Here is a 15,409-nt window from a genome sequence, read left to right as displayed (position 1 = left end):
TGGGCAAGAAGAGAGTTTAACGTGCTGAAGTGTCAGGCTATGCTATCTGTAGGGTGGCCCTCCTGATCTCCGCTGTCTGTGGGAAGCCTCTTCCTCCTCACACCAAATGTCTGTTTGCACGAAAGATGCAGCAGAGAACTCTACTCCAGGGAGAAAGAGCAATGTTTTAAGCCAGGGAGGAGCTTTGTCTTACTGTGGCCCTTTTAGAAGATATTTTATCTATATTATTTATTATCATATTATTTAATGTGAAAGGCCACTTTAGCCCTAGGCTCTAGCAATTAGTACTAATAGATGATTACACAGCAGAGGTAGTACGTAAAGACAGTGTTCATTATGCACGGACACGTGCACCACAGATTTATCTGCTGTCTGCCAACCTGCCACTGTCGACGAACAGCCAACACCGTGTTGCAGGACCATTAGACACCTCAGACACTCCTGCTCAATTCTTCGTATGCAGTCATCTGAACAGTCAGCTCTTTTGAAATATGGCTGTGTATTGTGCCTGTTACACTCACATGCACGAGTGCACACACACAAAGTAATAGGAAGCCCTCACCCAGGCATAGTTGGATTCCAGATAGCACTTATTTATTTTATATAATAAATAAGGCTACCAAGACATGGCAAGTCTTGCTTCTCATGCTGCTCTGCCTGGCAGCTCAGACACTGACCGTGTTATGCACCACCAGGGGACTCAGAAAAATATTTTAAGTGCTAATACCCTTGTTCAAGGCAGAATAGGCTGTGAAACATATGGGAAAGGGAAGGAGCACTCACAACTGCAAGTACTCAGAGTGCCTACTGAGGTATGGCAGTCTTCCCTTCTCTGGAGTTTTTCAGCCCTGTTCTTGCATGGAAAAAAAGAAACTGTCATTTCATTTCCTAAGACCTCCCTTCTAGCCTTCATGTCTCTTTGATGCTTTCTTCTGGGCATAGGTTGGTCTACTGTACTACCAACCAGATACCTTCAGTAAGCACCCAGCTAAGGTCTGAAGCAGTGGTCAGTGCTGGTGGCAGAGGGGCAAGGGATGTGCCTGCAGCCTGTTGTGCTCAGTACGTAGTGAGGCTGGAGGGAGGGAATTGGAGCACCCACACTGTGAGCTATTAAGGGCAGTTTCTCTCTAGTGGCTATATTAAGCCTCCTAAATTAGGCTAGAAAATTAGGTAGCGTCTTCCCTGTCAGGTTGCTGGCTTTGTGCAGGAAGCAGTGCTCTTGGTAGAGATGTACCAGGACTAAAGAGGCAGGCTGCTGCAGCAGTGCTGCCGTCGCCACTGAGGACCTCTTGCTCTGCCTCTGGTAACGTGTCCCTGCAGCCTCAGAGCTGTGGACACAGTGTGGTGCAGTGCTGGCAGCTGATCTTCCAGCAGAGGCACCTGGAAACAGCTTCTGGAGACCAGGCTCTTTCCTTAGCTTTGTATTGGAAATATGGTTTGTCGAATTTCCAAAAGCTTTTGTATCTGAGAAAATCACTGCAAAATGTGCCAAAACCGCCTTCTCCTCAGCAGCTGAATTCTGTTAGGGAGATGTCTTCAGAGCTTCAGAATGCCCAGGGTGGAAAATGAATAGCAGCCAACTTGAAGTACTTACTACACTGTGGCTGGCACAAAAAGGCTCTTTCCTAGCTCAACTTTGACCTGTTTTTTGGTCTCTGTTGAGTGAGAAATCCATGCATGGGAACACTAAACAAAGTGTAAAATAAATGCAATTCTACAGATCCTTCCTGCCCTAGAGAAATATGGCACCAAGTAGGGGAAGCAGCTTGCAGTGTCCTCTCAGGATAAAATACATCTTTCTGCTGGCAGTATTTGTAAGTCAGGCATTCCTTGGCAAGCCAGAAGTAACAGTCATAAACAAAGGAGACAAATGAAACAATTTTGTTTGCTACATGGGAAGTACTGAGGAAGGACTTTCCTCTGACAAATTCACTGGGGAACTGAATTCCTTTCATTCCTACTTTTCAGGCAAAACTCTTCAGTTTTGGATCCAGCAGGCTCTGAAATGATTCTTGTTGTGCATTGCTGGAGTTCACAGGCTCACGCGCTGTGGTTTTGAACGTGACAGACGGAACACTTTTCTGCTTTGTACATCAATAAGTTTGTGGCTACTGTAGCAGTTGGAGAGGTGTCCTGGAGCTGTTACGGAGTTAGAAGTCCAAGGGTGGAGTCTGGAAGAGGAAACTTGCAGTCATTCTTTTTCCTGTTCATTTCTCATCATGAAGCAAGCTGCTTGATCTGTTGTTGGCCTTGTGATGCTCACAAAATAGTGACACATCAAATTTGTAGATCATCCTGCAAAAAATCTAATTTGTACGAAGATAACCAGAAACATTATTTTTTTTAATTCCAGTTTGGCCATAGTCTCTCTTTGCTCCCATTGCTTCCCACAGAGAGAAGTGCCAGGCAAAGCTGTTGTTCGCAGAGCAGCATAGGAGCTCTGACTGCTATGGTGACAAATGTAAGCAAAGGTGGCAGCCTAAATGTGACAAACAGATCTTGTGATAGCCTTTGAATCAGCAAAACATTTCACACAAAGGACTCTGTCCTTAGACTGTGCGAAGAGGCAGAAGTCTACGTGTTCCAGCTGAGTCAGTGCCATGGATTTGGCCTTGGCTGGGTTATATCTGTCTTTGGAACCTAAGCCATCTGAAATAAGATTTCCACTCTGCCTGCTTTCATGCCTAAATGAGGTCTCTTTGCTTTTGGAGTCCATCCTTCCCTCACATGGTTCAGAGAGTGTCAACAGGAGCAGATACTGCATTTCATCCTGTTTAGCCAGGTTCAAATCCTGATAAGAATATTTGTTGTTTTAACCCAATTACTATTCAATATTAGTGCCCTTTTATCAGCTGGTTTTGTAACTGTCAGGATAATCCTAGCTCCTATTCTGCCATATCAAAATCCCACACTCCAGCATATGACTGCTCAAGAATGGTCATGTCCTCTTCCTAAGGAACGGATAAACAAGTTCAAACAGGGCTGTGTGAGGACATGGAGGCAATGCCTGTCCTGGCTTTCTGAAGATAACATGGTTTCCTTCTTATAGGAAGTAATGTGGGAATTACACAGATCATTTAATTTCCTTTTACTTGGTGTTTTGTTCAGGATCTGCTCTCCTCTTCACTCTTACACATATACCCCTCTACAGGGAAAACATAATAGAAAGCGGCCTAGGGAAAAAAACGGGATATTAAGGGATTCAGCAATCCTCAGCAGATATCTCTGCTTTAACTGCGGAGTCATCACCTGAAAAAATTGTAAATCGCTTATTCTCTGCCTTCCTCTCAATGTCTTTCTATTTAAAAATGTAATTAGATCTGCATGTTCATTGTTTTTAATTTTAATTATGTCTGGAACTGCTTGTTTGATGCCAGTTTCTAAATGAAAATAATGCTGATCCTGAATATTACTACATTTCATTCCATTTTAGATCAGGAAAATGTATTATTTTTTTAAAAAAAAGCTTTTGAAGACATTTAATATGTGGGGTTTTTTTTAGACTTCTTCCTAGGGATTTCTACCTAGATTATAGAGGTTTGTGTTATTTACGGAGAGTTTAATAACAGACAGACCTTGCAGTTATCAAAATTTACTGTTTTAGAAAGAATGGAAAACACCAAAGTTGAGCCAAGCATTTTATTTGCTAATTTAGTTATTTACTGTGCAGTGGGACCTCACACCAGCAACTCTGACCTGAGAGTGCACAGAATAAGGAGCTGCATAAACACAAAGGAAAATACATGCAGTTCCTGCCTCTCTAGAAAGAGTCTAAAATGTAACAAACTACAGACATTGTAGGTATATCCAAAGATACTTCCATAAAAACTGCCTTGCAGACTTTTTGTTTATTTAGATGTATTGATAGAGACCTCAAAAGTTATTGACAGAAGAAAGGTGCTTTGAAGTAATCTGAATCTGTAAGCGTACTATCTGTTAGCAAAACTGATTCCGAAAAAGCAAGAACCAAGGAAGGAAAGGCTGTCGCGGTGTTTTGCAGATGTCGTGCCAGAGGCAGCTTTTAAGGAGAGGAGCAAAGGAGTCTCTCTCTTGTTTTTGTCCATAGTGATCTGAACTAGGATGCTGAGCTGGGGTCCATTGCTCTGGGTATGGAGGCAAGCAGAGGAGATAGGTGATATAGCTGAAGGCCAAGAAAGATCCACTGTCTTCTCATCATGCTTTTCTCCAATTCTTAAATCCGTTGCCTGTCTTCAGTCCTAGCCTTATCGCTCTCCCCACCAGTGTTCTCTGAAACAAATAACATCAGGCTCCAGCCTTGTCTGTCTGCTCTCTGAGTTGCTCCATGATTCAGTGGGCCTAGCTCTCCAAGTTCTACTCTATACTTCATTTGTTTTATGCTCCCTAATGGAGTTCAAGCCAGGTCAGCAGCTACACCCAGAATTAAATGCGACACGCTTCATGTCACCACGGGGAGTGCTAATTCTTTATGAAATACCACTCTGTACAGGGCCCCTTTGGAAGTGGCATACACTCAGCTTTCCGGCCATCTGGCCACTGCTGTCTGTGGATGTTGAATAATAAATATAATCTGCACATTTATTTTAAAAACTGCAGGCACACATGACCATGTATATAACTGCAGTTCCCTGAGGGCTGGAGACATAGGCTGAGACAGTGCTGGTGGCTCTGTAGCCTCTAGACACCATTGTCACATAACCAGCAAGACCAAAATCTTAGAGGGTGGCTGCCTGGATATGCATAAACCATCAGCCTTTGCATCTCTATGGTAAACACATTACGGAAATGCTAGATGTCTCTAACTTGTAAAAACAGCTTCTCGATTTGCATGCACAAGAAAATACGGAGCTACTCCGTTCCCTAAAAAGCATGGTTGTTGTACAGTTACAACAGGGGAAGAATTGCCAGGGCCTTTTTTGATGCATGAATTATAAGCACATAGCAAAATACTATGCTTCTTGTCCTCAGAACTTCGGCTGGAACATCTGAGTATCTTTAAGGAGTTATAAACTCCATTAGTACTGCAAGCAAACAGTATAAGGAACTCTGCTTATGTCTTGGCCTCTTTGGAAAAACACAGTTTCAGTATATTAATCTCAGAACGCAGTGCCAGTTGAATCACATTTAATTCCAAGTGCAGCGAGAGGGGTAAAAGGTAATCACTTTTAAAATAGACTGATTAATAAAACCTGCAGACCTGCCAGATAAGTACTGTATCCATGTACCAGAGTCCTGCCCTCTCCAGTTCCATTCCAACCCATCACTTCACAAGTCCCCGTGCTCATCTAACCCTCTTTGTTATGCAGCTGGCACATCTAGCCTATTAAGTAGAGAGGTGCTTTATTCCTTTGAATAAGAGTAGCTCCACCTGCTCATCTAGAGGATTTCCCCTCTGAAGCACATCCATGATTTGCAGGGAGATAGATGGCACTTTGTAACTATTAATTTAATGAGCTTATTTCAATATCACCCAAGCAAGGTAAAATTTACATCACTTATCTTGTGAGAACCCAAGGAACCTGAGGTGATTAGGGCCTCACAGCTCAGCAAAGGTGTTTTAACATGGGTCTGACTTAAAGAGATTTTAAGAGACTGCTTTAAAACAAGGGCTGTAATGAAGGAGCTGTGAATGAACTGCACTGCGTACTCAAGGATCTTTTATTCTTTGCTGCTAGCAATGGTGTAGAGTTTTAAAAAAAACCCAAACCAAAACCAGAGAAAACCCCCAGCAAACAGTGAAGTAGGTAGAAAATTTTCAGAGAAATAGATATATGCCATTAACTGGAAACATTGTCACAGCCATTGAGAGAGTTGAGGTTGTTCAGCCCAGAGAAGAGAAGGCTCTGGGGAGACCTTATAGTGGCCTTCCAGTACTTAAAGGGGGCTACAGGAAACCTGGGCAGGGACACTTTATCAGGGTGCGTAGGGACAAGATGAGGAATAACAGTTTTGAACTGACAGAGGGTACATTTAGAACAGATATAAGGAAGAAATTCTTCCCTGTGAGGGTGGTGAGGCCCTGGCACAGGTTGCCCAGAGAAGCTGTGGTTGTCCCCTCCCTGGAAGGGTTCAAGGCCAGGTTGGACGGGGCTTTGGGCAACCTGGGCTTAGTGGAAGGTGTCACTGCCTATGTCAGGGGGCTTGGAACTAGATGATCTTTAAGGTCCCTTCCAACCCAAACCATTCTATGATTCTACGATATCTCTCTTAATGTTTTCCTGTGCATGACCCCAATGTTGTCTCAAATCTTTTTCTTGCCCTGTGATGCTGATTATATGCAAAGCCCTTTTTTAATCCTTGTAGCTTTCACAGTTTGGTGACTTTTTTTTTAATTTATCTATCAAACTATATCAAGGCTATGAAACGAAGGTATATCCTCTGACTCCCTCTTCTTCCCCCCTCTTCAATCCTCTTTCTTTACAAACAAATGTATAAAGACTTCTTCTTCCTCAAAAAACATGACCTAAGAGATATAATAATACTTGCAGGAGGTGTTATAGGAACAAAGAGTTAAGGTACTCAGTAAGAGTCCAATGACCAGTTGTCTCTGTGATGATTCTAGTTTAGGTATTCATGCTTTGCAAAGACAAGAACCAACTACCATCTGTTAGCAATTCCTCTCATACCTTCTGAGGTGGCTGGACGGGACAGTGAGATGCCTGAGATCCTGTGGGCTGCTGCACTGAGCTGCACTATGTTTTGTGCCCAGCCATATAACCTTTCAGAGCTGTCTGCTGTCTCCCAGTATTACATGTCTCATTATCTACCTACTTAGAAAATCTTTCAGGGCCAGGGCTACTTGGCTCAGATTTCGTTCAACAACTAATGAAACAAGTCTTTGGTCTGCTTTGGATTCTCTGGGTAATAAACATTGACATGGACTTGGAGAGAAATGTTAGTGGAAAGACTGCTCTACTTGATTAGAAGAAGCTCTGGGAAAGCAATCCTTGAACATGCAGGTCGAAAGGTAGTGGTAGTTTCTGTAAAATGTTCTCCACCTTGTTGGGGCAAGAAGGAAATGGGAGAAACCACTTTTGAGGCGGTGGTTATATTATCTGCTGCCCTGAGGGTTGCTGCCTGGAGCTTGCTCTAAGCCTTTTTCTGGAGCTGGATCTAAAAGCATAATTTAAACAGATTTGCATGGATTTTGTAGCATTTACCCCGTGCAACAAGCATTGTATGTGCCGATGTGGCTGTCAATGTATAAGGTCGTGGATCAGTGCTACCCCAAGTAACTAATACCAGAAGAGAGGTATGCTGTGCAGTACATGAGAAACCTCACTGAGAACCTCATCGCCTTCTACAACTCCCTGAAAGGAGGGTGCAGAGGGGAGGGATGAGTCTCTTGAACCAAGGAACAAGTGATAGGACAAGAGGGAATGGCCTCAAGCTGCGCCAGGGCAGGGTCAGACTGGCTCTTAGGAAGTTATTTCTTTCCAGAAGGGGCTGTTGGGCGTTGGAATGGGCTGCCCAGGGCAGGGGGGGGAGTCCCCATCCCTGGAGGGGTTTAAGAGTTGCATTGACCCAGCGCTGAGGGATCTGGTGCAGTTGAGAACAGTCAGTGTTAGGTTAATGGTTGGACTGGATGATCTTCAAGGTCTTTTCCAATGGAGATGATTCTGTGAAACTTCTTAAATTGCTCATAGCTCCTTTGGAAACAGTGCTGTTAAATTTCACACAGATTGTGTTGATGCTTTCCTTCCTCCCTGGCATTTTTTGATTCCTCTCCTCCCAGCTTAACATCTGTCTGTCAGAATCTCTGTAATAGCTATTGAGTCTGTGGAGATTTATAGACGAGAAGGTAAGAGGGAGAGGAGAAATAAAAAATTATTTATCTTAACCTCTCCTTGTTATGTGCATGGGCTAGGGCTCTGTTCTAGGGCCAGGTTCAGGTGTCAGACATTCTTAGTAAATGTGAAGTTTTACTAAGTCAAAATAAGTAAGCATGAGGCATTTGCAGGGCTACTTTCCTTCTAGAAAGTATGAAATTTTCCTAATTGACAGTTAATGTAAATGATCTGATAGTTTTCTCTGTAGAATGACATACATGAAGTTTTCAATCACAGTCAGGCAAGGAATCTTCCACTTTTCCCTCTGGTCATGTCACAGCAGCTGAATAATTTGATGTGTCTTTCATAACAATTCTTTCCCAGTTTGTTTTTCCTCCTCTCTTACTGTCCTAGTACTGAAGGCAATTTTGGTTCCTTGATGAGAATAGTTGGGAACAGAGTTAAACCAAGAAAAATTCTGAGTTTTCCCAAGGAAAGCTAAACCATGCAAAGCAAGAAATTTGACTCACACAAAGAACAATTCTTCAAGAGCCAGGTACCTCCAGCTTCATAAATTTCTGGGTCAGCGAAACACTGACATGTGAAAGATCAAGTCCATGCAGGATACAGTAGTCAGAGACATGTAATGCTTCTGCAATTTCCATTCATCTGTCACAGAAAGCTAAACAGAATATTGCTCTCTTCTGTCTATATTCACCTATAGTCCAAGAGCTTGGTAAGGAAGGGACTAAATCTTTTTATGGAAAAAGAGATTATAATCCTGCCACTGGAATTTTTAGCTCAACTTTTATCCTGGAACAGAACTGCAACATGCAAAGGCAAAATGTACAGCTCCATGAGGCAGCTGCTGCTTTGCATTATAGAGTGTGTCTGGGAATCATTAGTGTACATGACAGAGAGCTTCAGGACCCAAGTCCTGCTTGCAAGTTCTTCCCCACCCCCTCCTTGTTATAAGGAATTCATTCTATGTGGGTTCTTGTGTTACAGATCTAAGTTTATTTCCTTGTATTCCCTATGTTCTGAACAGTCCCTTCCTGGTGGGGATTAACCATTCCACCCAAACATGCAGCATTTGAGAGCTCAGCAAAATTCTTCTAGAGAAGGTGGTGATCAGGCATTGTCATATAGTAGTTGTGCCAGAGTGCTCCCAAAACATAGGTTGTAGCCACAGAGAATTGCCCCCAAGTCTTACTGATGGATATTGCTTTGAAGGAACTGGTAGTTAGAAGAAAACTTTATCAGCTGCAGAATATCTGGAATATCTTGGGTATCCTGTGATATCCCCATGTAATACAAAGGGATAAGAGGAAAGTCTCTTCCTTTCCCCCTCCCATACTGTTGTGATGCTCTTCTGAGCAAGAACCTTTCAATGAGAAAAAGCACCAGACTGATTTCTCTGACCCTGGAAACAATTCAGCATGTTTCCTTTGCCCCTTCTCCCCTAAAAATGAAGTGAGTTCAAGGATCTCAGTCCACATGACTGACTTCCCATCACAGCCACATCAACTCCACTTTCTTTTGATCACCCTTTTTGTGATGCTGTTTCCAACAACAAGTGCTTTTGGAGCAGAGAACTACTAGCATCCCCTGGAATGCAAAAAAAATGTCTGAACTTCAGTAGAAAATCAACCACCCTTCTCTAGAGTGCATCTACCATTATTCTGAAGGGCTTTCAATTTAGGGATGTTCTAAAATTGCTATAAGTAGCTTGAGTAATGTAGAGTAAGCACAAAACTCCGTCCCTTCTAGTTACAATGCTATATTATATCAGATGTCACAGGTACAATGTAACAGATTCTTGTGAGGAAAGAATCTGCAACTTTAAGAGTTAGGAGTAATTTTTAAAATGTAGCAGCTGGAGAAATGCCTTTTCTGTATCTGTGCTTATTAGGGACAATTTCAGACTTGGGAATAAAAAACAAGGCTTCAATAACTTAGCATAGAGCGTTACTGCTTCGTAAGACAAGGCAGTAAAAATCTGGAACGAGCTACAAAGGGAAGTAGATGCCTGATATATTCTGATTTCTTCTAATAGTAAGAGGGGGTGAGAGCATGTTTAGTGACAAACTAACCCTCTCCCTTCCCTGCTGTTGTTTGCAACACACACCAAAGCCATCCTCACAGAGGTCCTTGGGACTCCTGAATAGCAAGAAGGTCTCCTCAGCTAGCCTGATGCAAGGTCCCTTGAGCAGTATGTGACAGCTCATCACTAGCTCCCAGCTCTCTCTGAGGAGAATGGGAAAGAGGGATACGTTCCCAGGTCCAGACCTCGGTTTACCGAGCTGTCATTTCACAGTTTATCCTGTGGTGTAACTCTGTGTCCTTGCTTAACAAGCTGCATCTTAAAACCATGGAATAAGATCTTACGAGAGCAGTGGAAAAGCCCCTAGTTCAAGCAAAAGCCATAGTGCTTATACTCAAAGTCTGTGGAGGGCAGACAAGACTGAGCAGGTGACTGTCAGATGAGGTTGCTTTGCTGCCTTCTGCTGCAGCTGATCAGGTTGGAAACAGCATACACCAAAAGAAAAAAGTCTGATTTCTTAATTTTCTTTCCTCACAGTTTTCTGTAATACAATGGTAGGGAAGAAGGACATCCAAGATATTCATGCCTGTCTACACACTGTCTATTACTGGCTTATTTACATATTTACATTGTGGCTTTATTTTAGTTTACCAGTATTGTTTGGCAGCTCCAATTCATCAGACCAATCTTAGCTGCAATGGAAACTGGCAAAGGCCTCATCATTTAATTTTGCTAACAACCCTCATTTCTAATTTATACACCCAGCTCTATGACAAATTGAATTTGTATAACATGGTAAACAAAAGGGCTTCTAACTAGTTTCCCGTAATGGAGTAACGTTATTGGAAACACACATTAAGTGGAACAGGCAGACCTGGAGAAGGGGCTCAGCTTCCCAGCTGTAATTCACATAGGGTCCAACCTGGTTACTTTGCAATAAAACTAGTAGGAATTTGCACCTAATGTAATTATTCCTGATGATATTAGCTATTTCCCAAGCTTTATGCAGCCTTCTGGAAGGAAATGGGGGAAAAAAACCTCTGTAAACAGTGACAAAGTAACAGGGGATTCAGTATTACTCTGAGCACCACTGAGCAGAAAGGTGGTGATAGAGAGCAGTTGGTCTTTACTGAAAACCAACTACTCTGACTATCCCTGTCAGCTGGGCTGTTCGTCATCATGGCTGGATATTTAACGCAGCAGGAGTCTACTGAAGACAGGGTGTTAGGCATTGCCACGAGAACATTGAGTAAATACACAGTTATCTTGGCAGTATTTGGTGTAGCTGCAGCCCAGCTTGGATTGCGCTAGAGGAGGCAATCACAGGCTTACCTTTTCCACTGAAAGATAAGCTCTGATCACTTCCCCAGGAAAAGGCCATTAAAGGAAATACCCCGTGGGTCTGTCTTTTTCTGAAGTGAAAAATTGCTATTAAACTAAAATAGATGCCTCTGACTCAGTAAAGATTCAGCTCCTTATTAGCACAGCTGAAGGGTAGGCAGAGCCAGCGGCAAAGATCAAATCCTGCCATGAACTTGTCTTCAACAGCTCTCAGTCTCCAAAATGTGCCCATATACCTCCTGACACCGGTCTCCCTCTGACTGGCCTCAGACCTAGGCTCCTAAACTCATGCACCTAATAAAAGTACAGCTGTGAGGAGTGTGCTTGCTTCAGGCTCTGATCAGCTCCTTAGGAGTACGACTTGGGCCCAGATGGATTGAGGAAAGTCAAGGCATGTCTATGGTTTATGGAGGTGAAATGTAACTGGGCCTCAGTGTCTCTACAAAAACGCCCGATGCCACCTGAATGCACCCGTGTGGCTTCCAGCCACCAAGCACTCTCTTCTCTCTCCATCTGTGCTCCCTCCACACTCTTCCCCCGACAGCAATTCACGCTGCTGTTCCATTTATCTTTCCTCACCAGCATGTTTTCACCCTCCTCCTGTGCTCAGCCTTTTTATAATCCCTCTGTTTATTATTATTCTCTCTCTCTCGGGACCAGCCTGATGGTGGCTCAGTTTCGTAAGAGTGAATGGGAGTAGCTCTACTGGCTTCCTGATTTAGCACCTGGAAACAGGGTCTGGCTGAAAGCCCATGGCAGTGACAGCCCAGCCCAGAGCAGCCCCTGCTGATGCTGTTGATTAAGCTGGCAACTGTGACCCTAGGATGCATTATTTTCCCTGTCTTCCTCCCATTTCTGTCAAAAACCTGAGGTACTTCCACCCTCTAACTGTAGATTATACAGAAAAGAGAGAGAAATGCTTGTCACTTCTTTGCATCCAAATACAGAATCCAGGGAGACAAAGTCTAAAATTAGAGTGCACCACAGACAGCAGCATCTGAGTAAACTCATTTAATGTCACTCTAGCAGTGGCCCCTAGGGAGGCTGCAAATATACCTGGAAACAACGGATAATAAATAACATATGAAGATAGAAACAAAAATAAGTGAAAGATTCTTTTCTATTCATGCCCAGTAGCAGCTTTCTCCTGAGGCAGTCACATTTGCAGGTTTTTTGGTGGTTGAGGACAGCACAGAGCTTACGCTCTTGAAGTGATATTTAAAGAAGTAAAAAAATATGTGTTGCCTGCAAATAGAAAGGGCATAATTTTGACAGCACATTTCTGTATCATATCAGGAGAGCATCACAAATTATACTACCCCTGAATTTAATCTCTTCTGGCTTTTCTTCTCAATTTGAGGCATTGATTTCAAAGCAAAAGGGAAAAAAAAAAAAAATCCCAACAATGGACAAGAGATATTTCCAGCCTTCCCAAATATCTGAAAAACGAGATTTTCCTTCTGGAATTTACACATGGAAATTTTATATACAAGTTCACTTTCCAGACAGTTGACGCAAGAGGAAACCTTGTTTTGACCCAGCAGGGCAGGCCCACCTACCTGCGTTTGTCTCTTTCTCTAAGCTAGGCAGCAGTGTTATTGTGGAGGATGATACTACAAGTAAACTCCTTGGAATAACATCCAGCTGTCTGAAAATCCAGAAGCATTCCAGGTAGAGTAAGTGAATGCTTTTGTGTTTGAAGGCACTAATCTGGTGCTCAGGAGCCCACTGTAGAACCTACACCTCTCCATCAGATATTCCATGCAAACTTGTCGAACTCTATCTGACCATCAGTTCCAAAGTAAAGCAAAGAAATTCTCCTGTTTCCTACCTTCTCATACAGTTTTCTGCTGCTTAAATTGTTAAGATACAAGATGTTTTGCACTGGCTTATATTGATGTGTTTGGACAGCACTTACTACACCAGTGACCCACTCCAAGTTGAGGCTTTAAATCACCACTGTAATACTGAGTAACGACTCCCCTAGTCTAGCCAACATATCAAGACAAAACTATGACAAGGAAGTCACAAGGGAAGGAAGAGTGAGCTGAGGAGACAAGAAAAAGGAACGAAATCTATCGATGCTGGTAGGGAGTTTTCAATTTGTTCTAGAGGCAAAGGGAGAGAAAAAAGTTCATCTTGGAGAAGTTTCCTTTATTAAACCAACTTGTCCTCTGCCTGCTTTAAAACAGATGATAGGTCTAATTTAATAGAAAATAATATTGACAAGGAAGTTGCTTTGCATGCTTAAGTCAGTTTGGAACCAAGTCATCACTTCATTTTTTGGTGTTGTGGGTTTTTGGTTTTTTTTCACGGCACAAGCGGAAGGCAGTTGCAAACAACTTTGAAGCATCTGACTAAAAGGATAAAAGAGTCTGTTCAGAAAGGCTGCTTTGTTTAGTAAAACACATACAACATGGGCAAGGGCTGGAGCACACGGGGAAGTTTAGTACAGAGGGGAAAGAGGGAAACAAAAGTAACTGGGGCAGTGGGAGGTAGATCTCTGTCTGGAGTCTGACTGGCTGAGGAAAGTTACAACTGAATGATTGCTCCAGAGGAATTTAGTCTGTAATGCTCTAGCCAGAAAAATGATTTGGTGGTCAGGCTTCTTTCCCCTTTCCCTTGGCTGCTGTTAGTACAGAAATCCTTAGAAAACCTCTCAATGTGAAGAGCAGCAGGTGGAAAGCAATAGAATATAATGATTTTGACTGTACACCAGAAGCTCGAGCAATGGCTTGCTGACTTCTGCAGAAGTAGTTGGGAAGCAATAAACAAAGAGAGAGAAAAATCTCAGCCCAATTGTCTGTGTTGAGACAATTAAGACAGAAAGAGAGGCTGGACAATTCCCAGGAAAGCTCTTTTGGGCAACAGTTAGCCAGTGCTTGTGCTCTCAGTACCTTAACCACAGCATTTCTGGATACACTCCATGACACAATAATTCAGGACCTCCCTGTCTGAGAGACTCTGAGAGTCAGTTTTTACCTTCTGCATTCTTGTGCACAGGTCATGGCAGAAAAACCCCGGAGGCAAAGGGTCTGGCTTCTAAGATAAGAGTACTGCACATGAGAAACCCGCCCACTCTTGGAGAGTGCACCTGAGAAATGTCAGGGTTAAATGCACTTCTGACCAACAGAAACTTCATCAGAAATACTGGATTCCATTGCTTTACAATGCAAACTTAGAAAATTCCATAAGCATACAGAAAACTTCGGCCCTAAACTTTGAAAGCAAAGAAATGCTCCAGTATTTGTAATCTTCTAGCTCTATTGGTGTCCTTCTGTATAGCGCCATCAGGTATGTGTGGACGTTGATTCATTAATATTGACCACTGCATGAAACTGTTAGTCGATCATAACAGTTCACAAGCTAGCTTGTTTTATGGGCCTCACAGGATCTACAGGAGCAATGCAAATCAATAGACATTATTCCTTCAAGGACATTCCTAAAAAAAGGTTTGAAACTAGAACATTTGCTACTAAATTATTTGTATGTACCTGCTATCTTCTAAATGAGATACCTTGGTTAAACCTCAAACCAGATTCAAACTTCTGGCTTGATAAGTGTACATCAGCAGAAAAAAGTCTCTCCTTCCTCTGCAAAGATGCAAATACTACAGTCAGTGACATTGGAACATGCTATCCTTCATCTGTAAATGCACTGGGTATTTGTAGTGCCCATGTACTGCCAAGGAGATTCTCTAGACATTGGATATCCTAAGTCTTGAGCTTTACAATCTGAGCAAAATGAGAAGGAAGAAAGAGATATTTGAGAAGACAGCAATTTGCTACATTAAAATATCTAGGTAGATAAGGAAGAAAGAAAGAAACGTAAGATTTGAATGCACTTCACTAGTTTACTGTAGCTTTAAAAAAATGCAAAGATATTTTCAGCAGCAGCCAGTGCAGGAAGGATAGACTGAATTTGCCAGCCAACCTGTTAGACAGCCGTAGCCATCTCTCACCCGACTCCGAATTTTCTTGGTTCAAGAGATTTGATTAGTTACACCCGTAATGCTGGTTTCTTCCTTCAGCTACAAACGGAGATGTTTTCATTAAGCCCTGGGGTGTTATAAACCGATGGCCAATTTTCCCGAGAATTTATCCAGGCTCATATTCTAATCTTGGGCAAAAACTTGACTGTCTTTATTCAAGTCCAATGCTTCAATCTGGTTTTTGTGCAGCGTACAAAGCAAGAGCAATGCAATATTTTAGTGCAAGAGATGATGCCAGTAAATACCTGCCTTGTCTCAAACCCGTCGGGAAGTTTACAGGAATTG

Source organism: Strix aluco, chromosome 23 (genome assembly GCF_031877795.1).
Source record: "Strix aluco isolate bStrAlu1 chromosome 23, bStrAlu1.hap1, whole genome shotgun sequence".
NCBI classification, from domain to species: Eukaryota; Metazoa; Chordata; class Aves; order Strigiformes; family Strigidae; genus Strix; species Strix aluco.
This window is presented reverse-complemented; position numbering follows the sequence as displayed.